We start from the raw sequence: 22,779 nt of genomic DNA, 5'->3' as shown, positions 1-22,779 counted from the left end.
GGGGCTTGGTTTACAGGTTCACGTTTCAAAGCTTGAAACTAAACTGTAGACGGGGCTTCCAACACGGTGCTACTGGTAAAGAATCCGCCTGCCATGCAGGAGACATAAGAGATACCAGTCTGATACCTGAGATGGAAAGATTCCCTGGAGGAAGGCATGGCAACACTCCAGTATTCTTGCCTGCAGAATCCTATGGACAGAGGAGCCTGGCAGGCTACCGTCCACACGGTCACACGGAGTCGGACACGACTGAAGTGACTTAGCACGCCAGCACAAACTAGACATTTCGCTTTAGAAAACGTGGAACTTCTGGTTGTTCTTAACAAAGTTCTCATCAATTTTGTTATGATTTCTGAAAGAATTCAAACACTTGTGGTTTTCTATTCTTGGAATTTTAAGTCATAGCTCATTATTCAAGGCACCTTGGAAAATAGAACATTAATAGTAAAGACCAGCCATTTCAGTCCATATTTTCTTACTAGAACCCAGCGGTCCTTTAGTGAAAATATACATTTGTATTTATTTAATTATCTTGTTTACCCTACATGAATAGCCCAAACCCTCCAACCTTTCTTCACCCCACTCTAGGACATGATTCAGCACAGAGGAGGGAAGTCAATTAAACAGCCAGCAGTCTACGCAAGGACATGGCACTGCAGATCAGTGCACAGCCAGACCAAGCAACCGTAGATGTTCATCGCTGCAGCATGGTTGTCAGAGACTCTGGGGTGAGAATGAGTTCATAAAAAACAAATACGGATCCACTTTTATCTTCCCAAGACTGTAATACACACCAGGAAGTGAATAAGTCTGTCTCTTTTGGGAAGTTCCCAAGTGTTTTGATTGAAACAGAACATCTCATTTAATTTTCCACCACAGGATGCATTCATAATTCATGAACTGGTCCAGGCTTTTCTTTTTTTTTTTTTTTTTTTTTTAGTATAAAATGAGGAAAATCATTTTATTTCAGATTCAGTGTCTTCATCTAAACTTTAGATAATGATACCACAGCATATACACAGCTTGGGGGTGGGGACGAAGCATGTGCAACCACTTTTTATACTATTTGATAATAACTCAATGGACATGAACTTGGGCAAACTCCGGAAATAGTGAGGATTCACTAGGGTGAATAAAGGCTGCAGAAAGGACGGGCTTGCTGCAGTTTTCCATGGGGTTGAAAAAAGTCAGACACGCCTTAGCCACTGAACAACAACAATCCCCCAAACAAGAGATTCATTAGTTTGCTAGGAGCCCAAGTCTTCATTCCTCCCCTGTCAGAGACCCATCTAACAAAGTCTTCTCTCACTCAGAGGAACACCTGCCTATCTAACAGGAATCCAGGAATTTTTGACTTTCTTTCTCCATGAAGAAAAATACACACTTGTCTGGGTGATTTCCTCAGAGGACACAAGCAACTGCCTACCTTCTACAGGATATATACTTCTGCATGATTGGTTATTTTTGACAACTCGGAAGGATTATTTTCTATCTCTTCTTATTCCTTGAGTATCTTTCAGTATCTGTAGTTTCCTCACCCTCAATGCTGTTTTTAACCTCTACCAAATTTTGTTACAGCTGCTAAGACCCACACACCCCAATCACTAGAACGATACTGGCCAAGACATCTGAAAAAGGAGTCGGCCGACACGTGTGTTCCTGGTGGCTGAGGTAGCCGCCACACACTGGCTCAACCAGGACCTCCACACCACAGACTCCACTAGGAAAAAAAGAAATGGAAAACAGGCTTTTCATAATAAATGGCAATTGAATTAAAAACATGTCTGCTGTCTTCAGCCAAATACACACATATATTAAATGTAGAACTATTGCCTTCATGCATTTTGGTCAAAAAATAATTAGAACCACAGTATGGTTTATATTCATACTCACATGTGTATGTTTCTATGTATATGCATGTGTGTATATACATATGTATATGTGTTTATATGTATATGTGTGTGTGTGTAAACGTTCATGGAACATACATTATTGAGAAGTCTCACAGGCACAGGAACGATCTCTCAAGCTCCAGGACCCTCTATCAGACGCCTGCTTGACTACAGGAGATGGTTGCTTTGACTAGCAAATCTTACCATCTCCACATCCGACCTGTTATTCAAGATGCAGCTGATGTGCCACTTCTCCATCAAGCCCTTGCAATTTTTCTGTGCCAGAAACAATCTCCTTTTTACCCTGGATGTATTATTTACATACATGTCTTCTCCCCACAACAAAGCAAAAGGCTCCTTGAGAGTAGGGCCCATGGAAAATTATTATTTGTCTCTCCCTCACCCACCAGTCCATGGGGTCGTAAAGAGTCGGACATGACTGAAGTGACTTAGCACACATACCCACCAGTGCCTAGCATAGTACTTTGTACCAATTGTTGTTGTTGTTTTAGTTGCTAAGTCAGGTCTGACTTTCTTGCGACCCCATGGACTGTAGCCCACAGGCTTCTCTGTCCATGGGTTTTCCCAGGCAAGAATTCGTGAGTGGTTGCCATCTCCTTCTCCAGGGGATCTTCCTGATCCAGGGATAGAACCTGCGTCTCCTGGATCGGCAGGCAGATTCTTTACCACTGAACCATCAGGGAAGCCCTTTCTACAAATTAGGGTCTTATATAAATTTTAAGAATGCAATGGATATTTTATTCCATTTCAATACAATCATCAGGGTTTAAGAAGAAACTTGTTTTGGATGGTACAGGCTACCTGGATTAAAACTGACAAGGGTATTAAGGGATGATTTGTCTTCCATGTGCTTTCAGGTAAACAAAAAACTTTTTGTCCTGATATGAATACACTAATCACAAGCAGCTTCTAATCAGTTAAATGACCCACATATAAGAGATGAGTCAAGAAAGACAGGAGGCATGTCTCCCATTTTCACAAACTAAGTACCATGCCAGAGATAACTTTCTCCCAACACCTGATAAAGCAATTATATGTAACGACAGAGCTCTCTGAACAATAATCATCCCAATTTGGCATCTCTCTTCTTTTTGAAGTGCCAAAAATTTGTTAGGGGAACAAACGTGGCATTCTTCAGTGTCTGCTTTAAGACAACTGACATTAATTGACTACATGAGGTGTGGCTTTGTCTGCGTTTGCTCACCCAGTCCTCACAACAAAGTTAATTGCCATTTAGCCCATTTTACAGATGATGATACTGCTGCTTCTGCTAAGTTGCTTCAGTTGTGTCCGACTCTGTGCGACCCCATAGATGGCAGCCCACCAGGCTCCCCCGTCCCTGGGATTCTCCAGGCAAGAACACTGGAGTGGGTTGCCATTTCCTTCTCCAGTGCATGAAGGTGAAAAGTGGAAGTGAAGTCGCTCAGTCGTGTCCGACTCTTAGCGACCCCATGGACTGCAACCTACCAGGCTTCTCCGTCCATGGGATTGTCCAGGCAAGAGTACTGGAGTGGGGTGCCATTGCCTTCTCTGGATAATACTGAGGCTTACATAATTAACAACTAGGCATACACTACAGTCCACAAAGCAGAAAACATCTTTCAAGTCTGAGCTTACTTCCTATGAGTTAATCTTTAAAATCCAATATTGAAATTTGAGGATAATGTTGACAGCATGGACAATGTCGGTCAATGCATTTTCAATTCTCTCAAATGAACACCATTTTCTGTTAGAGTTTGGGGGAACTTATCTCTAAATGATCACAGAATTTCCAGAGTATTCTGAATTTCATCTCGGAGTTAATAATCTCTGAAAAAAAGATAACACAGGTTTAAGAACACAAAAGTTTGAGTCCACTCAGGGCCTTCTACTGGATCCCATTTCCAGGATTGCTCTAGAGGATTCTACTGCCTGCGTTTATGACATTTGGTCAACATGAAGGGTATGACATTGCTAGGAGCCGTCTTCTCTTTATGAAAGCCAAGTCTCAAAGGCATTTATTGACAGCTTACTCAAAAAGCTTGGAACATTGAACATATTATCCCATTTAATTTGATCAAATTAGTATTTTAGATACCCTGAGGACCCTCAGCGGAGAAGGCAATGGCACCTCACTCCAGTACTCTTGCCTGGGAAACCCCATGGACGGAGGAGCCTGGTAGGCTGCAGCCCATGGGGTCGTGAAGAGTCAGACACGACTGAGCGACTTCACTTTCACTTTTCCCTTTCATGCACTGGAGAAGGAAATGGCAACCCACTCCAATATTCTTGCCTGGAGAATCCCAGAGATGAAGAAGCCTGGTGGGCTGCCATCTATGGGGTCGCACAGAGTCGGACACGACTGAAGCGACTTAGCAGCAGCAGCAGCAGAGGACCCTCAGTGTCCATACAGAGAGGTTAAATTCCTTGGCTATAACCCTCACGACTAGTAAGTAACAAGTAGAGCTGGAATAGGAACCCAGGTATTCGTAGCTTTAAAAGCCAGGCTTTTTCAACTACACCATACAACTCACACTCCTCTTCCCAGCATGCTGCCCACCCTCCCCAAATATTATTATTTCTGCCTTCTATACCTCTGAACTTAAAAGGTCAAGTCCATTCAACTTCTTTTCAGGATACAATCGTTTTTTCAATGCTCATCTTCTTCATTAAATCACCAAACTGAAGGGAAAGTTGCAAATTTCTTTAAAGTAGGAAATTATGGTGTAAAACAGAGTTCTGATTCCACTGCCACTGCTTAGAAAATAAGGGAAGAAAAGACACAGCTACTGTTGATTGTGTACCTCAGCCCACACCACACAACTGCCTCTTCTCTGACTGCCATTTTTACATTTTCTTTGGACTTTTTTAGAAACAGATGGGCTAGTGACTGGAGTATTATCAGTTCTCATGTATGCAGCTGGAGCATCCCAGAACTGCAGAAATAGCAATCTTCTGAATAATTTCTCCTGCCACAAACAACTGCTGCTTCTGCTATAATAATCCCCTTAGTGGACCCAGAGAGCATTCTTCCCATTCCAAGAGCCACAGTTCTGTTTATTTTAAACCACAATGTCCTTTTGTATCTCGGCTAGGAAACGCTGCAGACATGTGGACCATCTGATCTTTGTTTTGTCTTTCCTAAGGCAGATATGCCAGATGATAATATTTGGGTTAAAGGACATTTTATCTTCAGCTGTCATAAAAAAGGAAAACCAGGATAGGAGGTAACTGAACTGCTTCTGTTCTTTCTTCCTTATTCATTAAGTCCGTGAGTCTTCATGGGCAGGGTATCTCATGAACTGCCCATTTTATGACACCAATCTTAGACTCCCAGAAGGCCAAATTTGTACCAACCACAAACTCTGTTGATCATATTTTGACCATGATGCCATGCATTCAGAAGTTTTCAGAGTTAAGATGTTTATTGTTATGGGGGGAAAAATGTAGATCTCAGACCAAATATATATTTTTTTTCATTTGAGTGCTTTGTAACCACAAAGTACTCATTTGATAAAATAGGACCTGATAGTATTTAGAAATAACTGAAATCACAACAAACATAATAATAAACTTGATCTGCCATCCATGGGACAAGCCTTAGTGTTTTTTTCAGGTCACCTTTTCCTTTCAGTGGCAAAAACTACACCAATCAGCCAAATAAGTAAATAAATAAATTATGAACTATTAAAATTATTAAATTTTTATCATATTTTAAGTTTTATTAAATTACTAGATGTTAAAACAGTATGACCCTGAAGAAACTAGTGATGACAAAGTTACGTTAAGGCATAATTTTCCTATTTGTCAAATGCATCATTTTTATAAGCTTTGAGTTATAAATCAGATGCCAAATAATTCAGCCCTTTTAAAGTTCAGTGGCTTTTAGTATATTCAAAGAATTGTGCAACAATAACCACTATTTAATTTTAGAACATGTTTATCATCCCCAAAGCATTTCCAGTGGCTGTCACTCCCTATTCTGTCCCCCTAGACCCTAACAATCACTAATCAATTTCCTACCTGTATAGATTTGTCTATTATGGGCATTTCATACCACAGTTTTTGTAACTGGCTTTTTTTCACTCAGCACAATGTTTTCAAATTTTATCCATGCTGTAGCAATCTATTAATACTTTATTTATTTTAATGGACAAATAATATTTGACAACTATTATGAATGAACATCTTTTTATTTATCCATTCATTAGTTGATTGGCATTTGGTTCTGTTTCCAGTTTTGAACTATGGTGAATAATGTTGCTATGAACACTGTGTACAAGTTTTTGCATGGATATATGTCAAGTATCTCTTTTTTAAAAAATTTTATTTTTAATTGGAGGAAAATTCCTTTACAATGGTGTGTTGGTTTCTGCCATACATAAATATGAATCAGCCATAGGTATACATATGTCCCCTCCCCTCCTTCTTGAACCTTTCTACCTCTTTTTAAAAAAAAAATTTTTTTTTTTTGGCATGTGGGATCTTAGTTCCCCAAGTAGGGATCAAACCCATGCTCCATACAGTGGAAGCTCAGAGTCTTAACCACTAGACCACCAGGGAAGTCCCAAGCATATAGTTTTTAATGAAACTCACAATTTTGGAGAAGAAAGAAATGCGTTATTTTAATGCCAGTGAAGGGAAAGAATTTAACCAAGTACTGTGCAAGAGGGAGCAGGCCAAGTAGGTACGACCTGTGTTGGTTGGACGTGGGAAGGCAGTGCGAACCCAGTCCTTCCTGGCCCATCCTTCTGGGACACCAGCCAGCAGCAGGGCCATTCCTCTGGGAATGCCTCACTATGTGATTGAGACCACGAGTCCTCCAAGGCCAGCCGCACGTGCCAAGCATGAGCAAAGCTCGTCCACCCCACCAAGGGTCCTCGCAGCTCATCTTTTCCTGGACTGTGAAGTGAAGAGAGTGTTTGAGCCAAACCCTGATGACAGATGCTGATGGGGACTAACGTGACCTCCAAATGGATTCTCACTAATGACTGAAGCAGGTCAGTAGGCAAATCATATTTTTAACACCTTACTCCCACATGACACACCATCTCATCCAAATGAAAAGAACTCATTCAAGTAAACAGGTAAGTTAATAAAGAATAACTCAACCTATTTTTACTAAAATAGTCCTAGAAAAGGACCTACATCGTTAAAACGCACTTTGTTGCTAGGTTGATTATCAAAGGCAAGTTTTCCAAGTGTCTGAAGTACTAGTGAAATAGGTTATCCATGAACTTCTTCACCCTCAAGTGAAATAATATTAGAGAATTCAAGTGCATAAGACTCAATTTATTTCAAAACTGGAGGTTCAAAATATCAGTAATTATGAGGCTAAGTTGGACAAAGGGATGTTTCTGCATCCTCCAAATTACCAGAGGTGGTTTGCTAACTAGTGCACGTGGACAATGAGCGATTACTCCAATTCAGCTTTGTTCTCATTAGAAAAGGACTTAAACCAAAGTGAAAGGCAGCAAGAGCCCAAAATATTGCAGTCAACACCTGTTGTCTTTTCACAACTGGATCTGCATTTTCTTAAAGCAATACAAAAGTCACAAAGGTAATATGTTCATACACACATATGTCTGTAACAGGAGGGAAAGGGGCAGGGCACAACTTTTGAAAGAGTGACATAGCCCAAGGACACAACACAAAACGACTGGGGCCGAATGGGACCAAGATGGCAGACAAGACTAGACCTTGGTCCTCAATCAGCAAGTGAAACGACACCCAGAGGAGCCACAACAGTGGAAAGGCACTGTTAAAAGACCAAGGAGTGGGCAGTGGCCCAAATCCTGGAAATCTCCGCCCCTGCCCAAAAACAGCTGGATAAATCCTCCCACTCACTAGCATATGAAATTACCCAGCCTATAAAAACCAACCACGCCAAATTTCAGGACCACACTTGCCCTCTGCAGTGGCTCACACTCTGTCTATGGCGTGTGCTTCTCTGAATCTCAATAAATCTATTTCTTATCTATTACTTTGTCTCTCACTGAATTCTTTCTGCAATGAGACATCAAGAATCTGAGCTTCATTAGGTCCTGAAACCAGGTACCATGGGTTTTGGCTGGGTTCCAGTCCCAGCCACGTGGGTTCAAGTCCCAAGCAGGGTTTTGGCTGGGTTCTAGTCCCAGCCCCATGGGTTTGACTCCCAAACTGGATTTTGGCTGGGTTTGAGTTCCAACAGGTGGGTTAAAGTCCCAATCTGAGGTAAACGGTTTCATATCATCATGGTTATTTCCATTAGCGAAACTCTATCATCTGAATATCTTGTAATTAAAAAAAAAATAACCACAGTACAACATGAGCAAAGACAGAGGCAAGAAATAACACAGGATTCAGGAAGTACAAACTGCTCCATATATGGCTGAAGGAATATGTGCATAGATAACAATGCAAGGATAGGAGGGTGGAGAGACAGGTTGAGTCTTTAAAAGGTGCCTCTTCTGTTTGTCAAGAAGTTTGTATCTATCAACATATTCATCTAATTCTTCTAGTTCCTGTCAACATGGTGAAATACATTGATTTTTTAAAAATATTAAGCTACCCTCGCATACTTGAAATAAACCTACTTTGTGATAACATTAAAAAAAAATAACCACAGAAACAGCATCAGTCAATGTGACTAAACTTTGCACTCTTTTAGTAGAGCAGTATAAATCACCGTTGCTGTTCTCCCTACTCTTACACCCATCCCTTCTCCCAACCCCATGGGAAACAAAGCAAACCCTGGTCTAGGCCTCCACACAATCCCAGAACCCACCCCCAAGATACTGGGGACCACTCTGGGTTTGTGTTTAGAAAGCTGAAAAGAAAAGAGATCAGAAGGAGAAATGGACACACAAAACAAAAGAAGGACCTGCCCCAGAGGTAGCCAAATCTGCCTACTGCCTTTGAGCTGTAAAAAACCTTCAATTACTGGAAAAAATATTTAAATCATTAGAAGAAAAATTTAAAAAAGAATGTTCTCTGACATACGAAAATTACATAAAAATCTGATTTCAGTGTCTATAAATAAAGTTTTATTGGAACATATCCCCATCCATTCATTTACATATTGTGGAAGATTATTTTTGGGCTTCAGAGGCTAAGTTGCTTAGTTGTTGCAGAGACCAGAATGGCCTGCAAAGACCAAATGAATTGTTATTGGGCTCTTTACAGTAAAAGTTTGCAAAACCTTTGTCAAACCTAGCCAAAGTGTACATTTCATTCCAAATCTCTAAAATGGATCTCAAGAAAGAGAGAAGGAAAAAAGAAAAAAGCAACAGAGAAGGTTCTAAACCACCCACCATGACTGGGTGGGCAGGAGATGGTACATTTGTGGAGGGAGGTAACTTAGATGGCATTCCTGTTCCACAGAAGTACAAAATAAGTCAGATATATAAAGTTTACTGGGTTGAAGAGTTTTTGCCGACAAACAACTTGTCTCCTTTTATAAATTTGTTGCAAGCACACAGCTTATCAGTGAACACAAGAACACATTAGTTGCTCACAAATTAGCATTTAGTACAATTATCTACAAAAGGGACAAGGAATCCATTTACATTTCAAATCTTCTTCCATTTAGCCTGAAACTTTTTTCAACTAACAAACACAACCAGGAACACCAGATAACTACCTCTTATCAATGTGAACACCATTTTAATCCACCTTTTAATAAAGCTGCTGTTGTGTGAAGGCAGAGGAATGAGGCAACTAGGGAAATGGAATAACTAATGAATAGAAATTGGAACCTGGCAAGCTCACTGACAACAGCCAAAGTGTGATGATGTCAAAGTTTCAGTAATTGGATGTGTTAATCAACTTCTCCTCATGTACTCTTTGTTTCCTTAACTCTATCCTCTGCTTATCAATGAATTCAACGGACTGGGTCTTTTGCCTAATTCAAACAACAATATGCAGAAAAATGTCTGTAACTAAATTTCATAATCTAAAAATCACTCAGTTTATTTTGGGTCTAATCATCAAGGAGACATATGTCTAGTCTTATGAAGAAATAAAGTAAATAACCCAAATACAGTATTATAAATGCTTTCAAATTCTGGGGTGGGAATGAAAACACTTTTAATAGTTGATCTGGTCTTAAAGATTTTGCTGCAGAAATCTTAGCTATACTCTTCACCTTGGCCACAAAACTGTTAATATATATTTGATTTTAGTGGCTCATGTATGTGCATCAGAAGAACGATGGTCTGATTTTTAATTAAAATTTGCTAGTGTTTCAACTCTTCAGTTCTTTTTTTTTTAAATCATTTAAACTAAATAAGTAAATACCATGTTGCAGAGAGGCACAGATGGCTGAGGAATCTATGGGAAGCCCAGATGGTGTATCCACAAGCCCACAAGCCAGTCATCCCATTGGCAGCTTCCAACTTGACAGTGGATGGGATTAATATAACCTCTACAGTCTCCACACCAGCTGAGGGGCTCACAAGACTGGTGTTTGGGCAAGAAAAGATGCTGATTAAAGACCTCCAGGTCTCACGTCATTGTCTGCAGCAAATTTGATTTCAGGTTTCATATGGACTGAAACAGCCTAACTTCCTTGTAGCTGGTATAGGTCAATGATGCTTCTAAGACCATGTAGTGGTCTGTGTAGGAATGAGTGCACAGATGTGCCCTCATGTGGATTAGAACCACTTGTTTTTCTTTAAGACAATCCCTATCACATTTACAACTTATATTTCATGGGAAAAGTCCTCTAAAAATTAAATACAGAGGGAAAAATATTCCTAAAGAACTCTGTCACAGGACTAAAAAAAATAAAATGCAATTATTATACAAGGGTAGAGTTTACCACAATCTTCCAAATAAACAATGAGTTTACAGAGTTAGGAAACAACCGTGTTTCCTTTCATTTTTGTTAGGCATTACTCTATCCTTAGAGGAAAATAAAAACAAACATACCAGTGTTGAGTTTACAGAGTTAGGAAACAACCATGTTTCCTTTCATTTTTGTTAGGCATTACTCTATCCTTAGAGGAAAATAAAAACAAACATACCAGTGTTCTTAATCAATTTATAGAAATGACTAACAGAACATGATGTAAATAGGCTAATATGCATAAACAAAAGAGAGATGCTCAGCTGTTTGAAAATCAACTTATTCATGTTGTAAAATAATACATACAAATTATTTAAGAAGCATGTCCTAAGAAACAGCAAATCCATATTTATTAACTTATAGAACCCTCTGGGCCTCAGTTTCCCAATGGGAAAAATGATCTCAAAGAGGAGATTGTGCAAACTAAATAATTAATACACTTAAGTTCCTGGACAGTTGTAAGCACTCAAAGGTGTCAACTATTATTAATTCATTATTAAAAGTATTCCTAAAGTAAATTACAGCCACAATTATTTTCCGAAGAATTTTACTTTTTCTGATATATAAGGAGATAGAAAATGGTTCACTGAATGAGCACATGTGAATGTTAGTCACTCAATTGTGTCCAACTCTTTGTGACTCCATGGACTGTAGCCCATCAGGCTCCCTTGTCCATGAATTCTCCAGGCAAGAATAGTGAAGTGGGTAGCCATTCCCTTTTCCAGGAGATCTTCCCAACCTAGGGATCAAATCCAGGTCTCCTAAATTGCAGGCAGATTCTCTACCATCTGAGTCACCAGGGGAGCCCTCAAGAAGCAAAAATGCAGGCAAGCAAAGTGGAAAAAATGAGATAATCAGGAAAAAACAGGAGAGGAAGAGACAGAAGAAAGTGTGACGCTGCTGTTTATAATTGAGGAACAACACACAATGGAACCACAGCTTCGAACAGACCACAGAGAAGCAGCGTTAAAAGAAGAAAAGCAGAGTTTGAAAGCAACAGAGGGAAATCGCGATGCCATGAAAAACAAGGTCACACCTTCAGTAATGCTAACAACTAACGGGGGAATTCAAGCCATTATGGAAGAATCTGCAGGCTCTTTGATATTTCATTTTAAAGCTTTTAATAATTATTCAGACAGTCTGTCATTGCCACACAGCATAGAACATAGGCACTCTGGGATGGTCACCGAAGAAAAAACTCTAGACGTAGGTTAGTGCACCAAGATGCTGTCGCTTAGTCGTGTCTGACTCTTTGCGACCCCATGGACTGCAGCAGGACAGGCTTCCCTGTCCTTCACAATCTCCTGGATGGTGGAGTGATGGCAATTTAGACTGAGCTATTTCCAAGTCAAAGGTAAACCAGGTAAATAAATCTTTCCTTAAATCCACTGAGGAAGAGTAGGTTCCTTCCTCCAGGCACAACCTAAGCTGGATCCTACTGATTTAAATATCATAAGGTCCCTTCCTAGAACAGGGAGAACGAGAAAAGCAGAAAGTGATTTCTTTTAAACACATTCCCTTTTATCACCTGGAAACAGTGTAAAGGACCAGAGTGTATTCTAGGGTAGCTATACTGGAATTGCCATAGCAACGCCCTGGGATGAGTTTAGAGATTAAAACCACCGAAGAGGCACTGCCTAATAGCTTCTACCAAGCACAAGAGACAAATTCAGGGTGAGGGGCTCTGGTTGATGAGTAACTGGGAATTTTCCATTAACAGGACTCAAATAGCTTGTCTGTTCTCTAAAAACAAAAATCACATGAAGCAAGTATCCTATAACCAGCCAAGGAACTCAACCCTTTCACTCTTTACTCATGTGGGTGGGATGGCCACTTGCTTCTTTTGCTGCTCATCTTTTTCAACTGCTTTCTGCCTTTCTGGTTTTTTTGTTTGTTCATTCACATTGCTCCGTTAGTCAGCTGAAGTGCTTATTATAAACAGAATTAATTTATTCTAGTTACTGGTTCAGAAAAGCATATGGTGAATATGACAGGACAATAGTTATCTGCTACCATGTAATGATAAACTCAAGACAAATAAATCAAACTGGGGGGTCCCACCCACTTCACAGCAGACAATGAATTTATTACTTAACACCCTTCCCAAGCCTCATTATGTTTTCTAGTATTCTCTTCCAGATTTCCCCAAGGTTTTTCCTCTCTTGACGGACACTCCATGAGGCAGCATAATATAGTAGTTAAGATGGTGGATTCTACAACTAAGCCACTTACACTTGCCTTTGAGCGTCACTAAATAAATTTAATTTGGAGAAAATTAATGTCTCTGAGCTTCAGTATTCTTTCTTCTTTCTTCACTGAGGTATATAATTGATATATAACATTATATCAGTTTGATGTGTAGTGACTGGATATTTGTATACACTGTGAAATGATCACTGCAATAAATACAGTCATTATCCTCCATCATACAAAGTTAGAAAAACAAATTTCTTCCTTATGACAGGAACTTTTAAGATTTACTCTCTTGGCAACTTTCAAATATGCAATACAGAATTATGCAACATTGCAACCCAATGGTGTATTTATTTTATAACTGGAAGCTTGTACCTATTGACTCCTTTCATCCATTTTCCCATCCCCAACACCCTCCTCTCTGGCAACCACCATTCTATTCTCTGTATCTGAGTTTTGTTTTGTTTTTTAGATTCCACATATAAGTGAGATCCTTTGGTATTTGTCTTTATCTCATTTATTTCACTTAACATAATACCCTCAAGGTCTATCCATGTGATTGAAAATGGCAGGATTTTATCCTTTTTTTATGACTGAGAGTATTGTATATTGTATATGCCACATTTTCTTTATCTACTATGGACATGTAGGTTGCTTTCCATATTCTGGCTATTATAAATAATACAGCAATGAATAAAGAAGTGAATATATCTTCTTGAATCAATATTTTCATTTTCTTCAAATAACCAGGAGTGGAATTGCTGGATCACATCATAGCTCTATTTTTAATTTTTGAGGAAACTCCATCCTGTTTTCCATAGTGGTTGTACCAACTTACATCCCCACCAATTGTACACAAGTTTTCCCTCTCCTTCACATCCTCACCAACATTTGTTATTTGTGGTTTTTTGATATTAGTCATTTTGACAGGTGCAATGTGATATCTCATCATAGTTTTGATGTACATTTCCCTGATGAGTACTGATAATGAGCATCTTTTCATGTGCCTGTTGCCCATCTGTATGTCTTCTTTGCAAAGATGTCTATTCAGATCTTCTGATTATTTTTTAAGTGGATTGTTTGATTTTTGTTGTTGAGTTGTATGAGTTCTTTATATATTTTGGATATTAACCTCTTATCAAAAATATAATCTGAAAATATTATCTCCCATTCAATAGGCTGCTTTTTCGTTTTGCTGATGGTTTCCTTTGCTGTGCAGAAGCTTTTAACTTTGATGCAGTCTCACTTATTTATTTTTGCCAATCACTGCCAAGACCAATGTTAAGAAGCTTATTGCATATGTTTTCTTCTAGAAGTGTCATGGTTTCCAGGCCTAAAGTCTTTAATCCATTTCAAATTAATGTTTGTGTATGGTATAAGATAGTACTCTAGTTTCATTCTTTTGTATATAGCTGTCTAGTTTTCCTAACATCATTTATTAAAAAGATTATCCTTTTCCAATTGTATTTTCTTGCCTCTTTTATTGCAGATCAATTGACCATAAAATCGTGGGTTTTTATCTCCATTCTGTTCCGTTGATCTATGTGTTTGATTTTATGCCGGTGCTATGCTGTTTTGATTACTATAGCTTTGCAACGTAGTTTGAAATTAGGGAGAGTGATGCCTCCAGCTTTGTCCCTCTTTCTCAAAACTGTTTTGGCTAGTCAGGATCTTTTGTACTTCCATACAAATTTTAGGATTCTTAGTTTAATTTCTGTGAAAAGTGTCATTGTTTTTTGATAGAGATTGCACTGAATCTGTAGATTCCTTTGGGTAATATGGACATTTTAACTGTATTAATTCTTCCAATCCATAATCACAGAATATTTTTCCATCTATTCATGTCTTCTTCAATTTCTTTCATCAATGTCTTACAGTTTTCAGCATATAGGCCTTTCACTTCTGTGGTTAAATTTACTCCTCGGTATTTTACTCTTTCGATGCAACTGTTTAAATGGAATTGCTTTCTTAATTTCTATAGTTCATTACTAGTGTTTAGAAACACAACTTATTTTGTATGTTGATCTTGTACCCTGCAACTTTACTGATTTCATTTGTTAATAGTAACATTTTTGAGTCTTTGTTTTCTATATGAAAAACTGTTATTCATTTACTTCTTCCATTCCAATCTGAATGCCTTTTATTTCTTTTCTTGCCCAATTGCTTTGAATAGGACTCCCAATACTATGTAGAATAAAAGTGATAAGAGTGGGCAGTCTTGCTTTGTTCCTGATCTTAGAAGAAAAGCTTTCAGCTTTTCACTAGTAAGTATGATGTTGGTGGTGGATTTGTCATGTATATGCATGCATGCTCAGTCAGTCTGACTGTTTGCCACCCCATGGACTGTAGCCCTCTAGCCTCCTCAGTCCATGAAATTTCCCAGGCAAGAACACTGGAGTGGGGTGCCACTTCCTACTCCATGGAATCTTCTTGACCCGGATATTGAACTCATGTCTACTACATGTCCTGCATGGGTTTGTCTCATATGGCCTATATTATGCTGAGGTATGTTTCCTCCTTGCCCACTCTATTGAGAGTTTTTATCATAAATGAATGTTGAATTTTATAAAATGCTTTTCTGCATCCATTGATATAATCATATGATTCATATCCTTCATTCTGTTAATGTATCACACACTGTTTTTAAGATGCTGAATGATCCTTGCATCCTGGAATAAATCCCACTTGATTAATGATATATGATCCTTTTAATGTATTATTGAATTTAACTTTTAATATATTGTGAGGATTTCTGCATCTATGTTCACCAGGAATTTTGCTCCATACTTTTCTTGTGTTTTGTCTGGCTTTGGTATCAGGATAATGCTGGCCTTATAAATGAGTTTGGAATCATTCCCTCCTCTTCATTTTTTGGGAAAAGTCTGAGAATGACAGATATTAAATCTTCTTTAAATGTTTGATAAAATTTACCAGTGAAGTCATTTGGTCTTGAGTTTTGTTTTTTTCTGAGAGGTTTTTGATTACTAATTCAATCTCCTTACTAATAATCAGTCTATTCAGATCTACTATTTCTTCATGATTCTATTCTGAAAGATTGTATGCTTCTACAGATTTATTAATTTCTTTTAGGTCATCTGATTTGTTGGAGTATAATTGGTTAAATGGTCTCATGATCCTTTGTATTTCTGTGCTATCAGTTGTAACTTCTCCTTCTTTTCTGATTTATTTGAACCCTCTTTCTATTTTCCTGGTGTGGCTAGCTAAAGGTTTGTCAAATTTGCTTATCTTTTCAGAGAACCAGCTCTTAGTTTCATTGATATTTTCTATTGTATTTTAATCTCTATTTATTTCTACTCTGACCATTGTTATTTCTTCCCTTCTGCTAACTTTGAGCTTCATTTGTTCTTATTTTTATAATTCCTTTAGGTATAAGGTTAGATTGTTTATTTGACATTTTTCTTGTTTCTTGAGGTAGATCTGTATCACTATAAACCTCCTCCTAGAACTGCTTTTGCTGCTTCTCATAGATTTTGGTAGATTACAGTTCCATTTTCATTTGTCTCAAGATATTTTTTGATTTCTCCTTTGATTTATTCATTAATCCATAGATTGTTCAGTAGCATGTTTTTTAATCTGCACATATTTTTCTATCTGTGATTTGTCCAGTTTTCTTCTTGCAATTGATTTCTAGCTTCATGTCATGTGATCAGAAAAGATGCTTGATATGATTTCAGTCTTCTTCAATTTATTGACATTTATTTTGTGGCCTGATGTATGACCTGTCATGGAGAACATTCCACGTGCACCTGAGAAGAATGCATACTCTGCTGCTTTTGGATAGAATGTTCTATATATAACTATTAAGTCTATCTGCTCTAATGTGTCTTTTAAGGCTGATGTTTCCTTATTGGTTTTCTGTCTAGATGATCTATCCACTGAAGTCAATGGGGGTATTAAAGTCGTCTACTATTATTGCATTGCTGTCAATTTCTCCCTTTAGGCCTGTTAATATATATACATATATATATATAGGTGTTCAGTTTTCTTATCTGCAAAACGGGAAGAAAATATTGGTGTCCATCTTTTAGAACTGTTTTGAGGATTAATGAGTTAATATCTGTAATGTGCTTAGAAACATGCCCCATAGCTGTTTATCATCGTCATGGAGCATGTGTGGGTAAAGGGAAGCAACTTTCATCGGGTTCTTCTAAACAACAGTCCTGTTCTATTGTTTTAATTATCGCCAGGGACCTGATGACTATCCAATCTTTATCTCCTTTGTCATCATTTTCTCATCCTCCTGATTTTCATGCCTAACTGCCGGCCAGCATATAATCTCATGAGCCCTTCAAATCCAACAAACTAACTCAAACTGGACACACTGTGTTTCTTCTCATCTCAGACCCTTAATTCTACTTTAGTTTTTCAAATGATTCATTATTCTGGCCCCAGATCCAATGTCACCTCCTCAGGGAAGCCTTATTTATAAGACCCTCCCTACCAGGCTTATCCCACAAATTGTCCCTATCTTAATATCCTGTTGTGGTTTCTTCATAGCCCTGATCACTGTATCTGACCTGATCTTTTGCATTTATTTGCTTTCTTATTGATTAAATATCCCCCCCCCAACCACTAGACTAAAGCTCCATGAGACCAACATCTTGTTTTGTTCACTATTATATCCTGGGAACCTAGAGCAAATTCTGGCAGTTAGTACATGCCCAGTGTTTATTAGATGAGTTATTGACTAAATTCCATGACATACATTTCAGAAAATTTTGCTCTCGTATATTTGCTTAAGAAACGTTTTCAGGGAGAACACCCTTTGACATAAATCGTAGCAATATTTCTGGGGGTCTGTCTTCTAAAGCAAAGGAAACAAAAGAAAAATACACAAATGGGATATAATTAAACTTAAAAGCTTTTGCAAAGCAAAGGAAACCATCGACAAAACAAAAAGATAACCTACAGAATGGGAGAAAATACTTGCAAGTGATATGATCAATAATGAGTTAATATCCAAAATATATAAACATCTCATACAACTCAACAACAGAAAAACAAACAAGTGGATTAAAAAATGGGCAAAAGACCTGAATAGACATTTTTCTAAGAGGAACTACAAATGGTCAACAAGCACATGAAAAGATGTACAGTTATCTCTAATCATCAGGGGAATGAAAATCAAAACCACAATGAGCTATCACCTCACACCTGTCAGAATGGCTATCTCAAAAAGAACACAAGTAACAAATGTTGACAAAAATGTGACGAAAACAGAACCCTCACACACTGTTGGTGGGAACATAAGTTGGTGCCACCTCTGTGGAAAATAATATGGAGGTTTCTCAAGAAAACTAAAAACAGAGCTACCATATGATCCAGCAATTCCACTCCTGGGTATATATCCAAAAAACAAGAACACTTATTTGAAAAGATGCATGCACCCCAATGTTCACGGTAGCATTATTTACAATGGCCAAGACATGGAAGCAACCTAAGTGTCTGTCAGAAGATAAATGGATAAAGAAGATGTATGTGTGTGTGTGTATATATACACACACACATATTTATATAGAATGGAATATTATTCAGTCATAAAAAAGAATGAAAATTTGACATTTGCAACAACACAGATGGACTTGGAGGGTATTATGCAGAGTGAAATAAGTCAGACAAACACAAATACTGTATTCAGTTCAGTTCAGTCACTCAGTCATGTCCAACTCTTTGAGAACCCATGAACCACAGCACACCAGGCCTCCCTGTCCATCACCAACTCCTGGAGTCCACCCAAACCCATGTCCATTGAGTCAGTGATGCCATCCAACCATCTCATCCTCTGTTGTCCCCTTCTCTTCCTGCCCTCAATACTGTATTGTATCACTTATATGTGCAATTAAAAATACAATAAAATATTGAATATAGCTAAAAAAAAAAAGAACATTCACAGATATAAGTAAACAAACTAGCAGTTACCAGTGGAGAGAGGGAAGTAAGGAGGGGTATACAGGGGTGGGGGGTTAAGAAGTACAAATTATTATGTATAAAATAAGCTACAAGGACACATTATACACTCCAGATAATATAGCCAATATTTTATAATAATTATAAATGGAGTATAACCTTTAAAATTGTGAGTCACTATACTGTACACTTGTAACTTTTATTGTACATCGAAAAAAAGGAATTATTTTCACCAACTGTGTTTATAATAAAAAGGCTTTGGCATGTGGTAGGATAAGATTCAATATTTAGATACGTGGAAAGCCCCACTGACCCTGAAACAGGAGATAAATGAATCCCCTATAGTTTTCTTTCCTGTATACTTAACACTTGTACACTTAACACCAGAAGCTTACAAAAATTCAACTTGAATGCGCCTTGATTAGGACAGTGATCCCACTGTGATTTTAGGTATTTATGTCAAAATAAGTGCCCATAAATGACGAATAAATTTATTTTGACATACATGCCTCCTATCTTTTAAAGACCCACTCAACTGTTTGCATTAACAACTATCTAAAAACAGCTACTAGCCCTAGGGACAAAGAGTAAAAGCAAGCCCAATCGTCAGTTTCAACAAATGACAAGTTGATATTTTTTCCTCACAAGATATTCTAACAGCTCCCAATGAGACTGGCAGTCATGTGACAGGTAACCAGATCATTCAGCTGACAGGAAAACATATTTATTGACTCCTAATTTGAGAATCACTCTTTATACTAGCTGGGCGATGCTATTTATTTCAGTTAAACTCAACAAACATTTTGGAGAAGGGAATGGCAACCCACTCCAGTGTTCTTGCCTGGAGAATCCTAGGGACAGGGGAGCCTGGTGGGCTGTCGTCTATGGGGTCGCACAGAGTCGGACACGACTGAAGCGACTTAGCAGTGGCAGCAGCAGCAGCATTTACTGAATTTCTCCTTTCTGTTCAGGCAAGTAGTGGACAGAATACAATCAGTGAGACACAGAACCTGTCTTCATTGAGTTAATATTGGTGCAGGTGCCTGGCATATAGCAGTTCCTCAATAAAAGTGTGCTGAACCCACTAAAGCAGAAGACAGTATTACATAAAAGCATTAGTAAGATTTCCACGTGCTCTGGGACCTGCAGCCTGGAGGGGTAGAAACAAGCTGGGATTCGGACCCATGAGCCAAGCTAGGATCCCAGCTCTGAGGCTTCCTAGCTGTGTGATCCTCAGCAAATTTCTTAACCACATCAGACCCAATCTGATCCCATGTAAATGGGAATAAGAAGTCCTCCAGCTTGTGGGACTTGCCACTGGAGAATGAGAGATGATATCTGTAAAACAACAGGCTTGGCACAGGGGCGGGGCTCAGTGCCTGATAAGTAAGAGGCAGCAATGGGAGGGAGACCGCAGGGAGGAGGAAATGCTTCCAAAGAAACTTATGAAAGGAAAGACAGGTGGAGGCATTCCAGGCAGAGGGAGTGTTGTCAGCCCGGCTTGCAGAAGGATTTGTGCAGGGTGCGAGCATCTATCTTGGGGAGAGGGAATCACTTTGTCGGCCGCATTAGAATGGCTGAAGACTGGAGGCAGCAGGAAGGAAAGTAATACATCAGCTGAGGGCTTTGCATCCCAGGCCCAGGAGTTTATACTCTCTGAGGTCAAACGGGTCCACTGAGAGTCTGGGGCAGGAAAGAATGCAGACAAGTAGAAAATCAAACACAGTATTTAAAGATTCAGAAATGGCATAGAGCTGGAAGGGACCTGAGGGTGGGGCTACTCCAATGGACACACTGTTACAGATAAGAAAACTGATCAGCTACACAGGACACATGCTCAGAGTCCCAGGCCAGTTGGTACCAGAACAGTGTGCAGACAAGAATCTAAGTTTCCTGATTTAACAAGCACTTCTCCTCCAATGCCACCAACATATGGAATGCATGCACCAAAACAGGGCATGATGTATTAATATATGTGTATATACATATGTATACATGTGGCTCAGTGGTAAAGAATCTGCCTGCTAGGCAGATTACATGGGTTTGATCCCTGGATCAGAAAGATCCCCTGGCAAAGGAAATAGCAACCCACTCCAGCATTCTTGCCTGGGAAATCCCATGCACAGAGGAGCTGGTGGGCTACACAGTCCACGGGGTCGCGACTAAATTTGGACATGATTTAGCAACTAAAATAACAATAACATATATATATACATACATATATAAAAGCATACATATACATACATATATTTACACACACACACACACACACACACACACACGCTTAGGTAAAAGTATCCACCAGGTTACATACTATGGAAACAGAGAATGACCTCCTCTGGGACAGAGAAGCAGATGGCCACTGAAAACTTGAAAACTTTCCCCAGATGTCGCCTCTCTCCCCAGACCTGGCACAACCACTCCCTCTACCCTGGTTCCTTCGTCAACTTTCAGAGCTACTAAACCCCCACCTCCCACCTCCATTGCCCTGCTAATTCCACATCTTAAACATGCCTCAAAGTTAAATAGCACTGTAAGGAAGCAAAGAGACCAATCCAGAAAGTGGGACTTAGCTCAGCAAATCAATAGCATAAAAAATAAAAACAGGGGTCTGCTCCGGAGTGAAAGAGACCCACGAGGCACAACCACCAAATGGAACACGTGAGCCTTGCCTGAATCCTCGCTTAAAAAAACAAAAGTGAAAGCCACTCAGTCATGTCTGACCCTTTGCAACCCCATGGACTATACAGTCCATGGAATTTTCCAGGCCAGAATACTGGAGTGGGTAGCTGTTCCCTTCTCCAGGAGATCTTCCCAATCCAGGGATCGAACTGGGACCTCCTGCATTGCAGGCAGATTCTCTACCAGCTGAGCTACTAGGGAAGCCCTCCAAAAAACAAAAGCTACCTATAAAAAGACAGTTTTGAGAGAAATGTGAAAGAATACTGGATAGGACAGTGACATGAGAAGCTTATGCAGGAAAATGTCAATTTCACAGAGGGATCTATGAAAGTATACAGAGGTGAAGTGATGAGGTGGCTGAGATCTGCTTTATTTAATGTTAATACTTATTTTTAATTATGCAGCCACATCAGGTCTTAGTTGCGGGACACGGGATCTTTAGTCGTGGCATGCGAACTCTCAGTGCCAGCATGTGGGATCTAGTTCCCTGACCAGGAATCGAACCCAGGCCCTCTGAATTGGGAGCACAGAGTCAGCCACTGGACGGCCAGGGAAATCCAGAGGTCTGTTTTAAAGTACTTCTGGCAAATAATGAGAGAAAACAAGCAAGGAATAAACCAGACAACTGTTGAATCTGGGTAATCGGTATATGGGGGTTCACTGTGCTATTCTTATTTGAGTATGACTGAACTTTTCTCGATTAAAAGTGGGGTTTTATTTCCGCACCCCAAACCAAACAAACCAAAAGCCATCTTACCTATACCTTCCCTGTCAAAAGGGATCTTGCTCTTATTTCCCCTCGCTGACGTCCTAGTTCACCTGACTGCACTTAAACTCTGGGAACACCTCTCCAGGTTTCCTCATCTGCACCCACGTCTTCAGTTACTATCCAGAGAGGTACCTTTAGCCCCGGCCTTGACCTCTGAGCTGAGCTGCAGTGGACATTTCTGTACGCGTTTCCCAATAAACAGCACATGCTCCTGTGGGGTTATTTAGCAGATGGAGCCCGCGAATTTCCCAACTCTAGCACTGACCCTCAACTGACTTTTCCTCCTTTATTCCACATCTTAGGCACCACCATTGTTTCCCGAGGGTAGAAATCTCTCCCTGCCATCAATTCCTCCCTGCCCCACCAGTCCCTACTTCTAATAGATGGCAACTTTTGCCAATTCTATTTCAGAAGGGTGTCTCAAATTCAAACCCACCTCAGTACCACACTGCCCAAGACTCAGCTCAGGCCTGGAATCCTATGATGAG

At 39.3% G+C, this 22,779-nt stretch overlaps 1 protein-coding gene across 7 annotated transcripts in view; it reads right to left on the bottom strand.

The window, feature by feature from the left end:
- Window positions 1–22,779, bottom strand: part of NCAM1 (neural cell adhesion molecule 1) — a 357,436-nt gene that overhangs the window by 176,308 nt on the left and 158,349 nt on the right. The window lies entirely within an intron of this gene.

The sequence above is a fragment of the Giraffa tippelskirchi genome, chromosome 11 (genome assembly GCF_054371585.1).
Source record: "Giraffa tippelskirchi isolate mGirTip1 chromosome 11, T2T-mGirTip1v1.2.pri, whole genome shotgun sequence".
NCBI classification, from domain to species: domain Eukaryota; kingdom Metazoa; phylum Chordata; class Mammalia; order Artiodactyla; family Giraffidae; genus Giraffa; species Giraffa tippelskirchi.
Note: the sequence above shows the minus strand (reverse complement) of the source record. Positions and strands in the feature narration are given on the sequence as shown.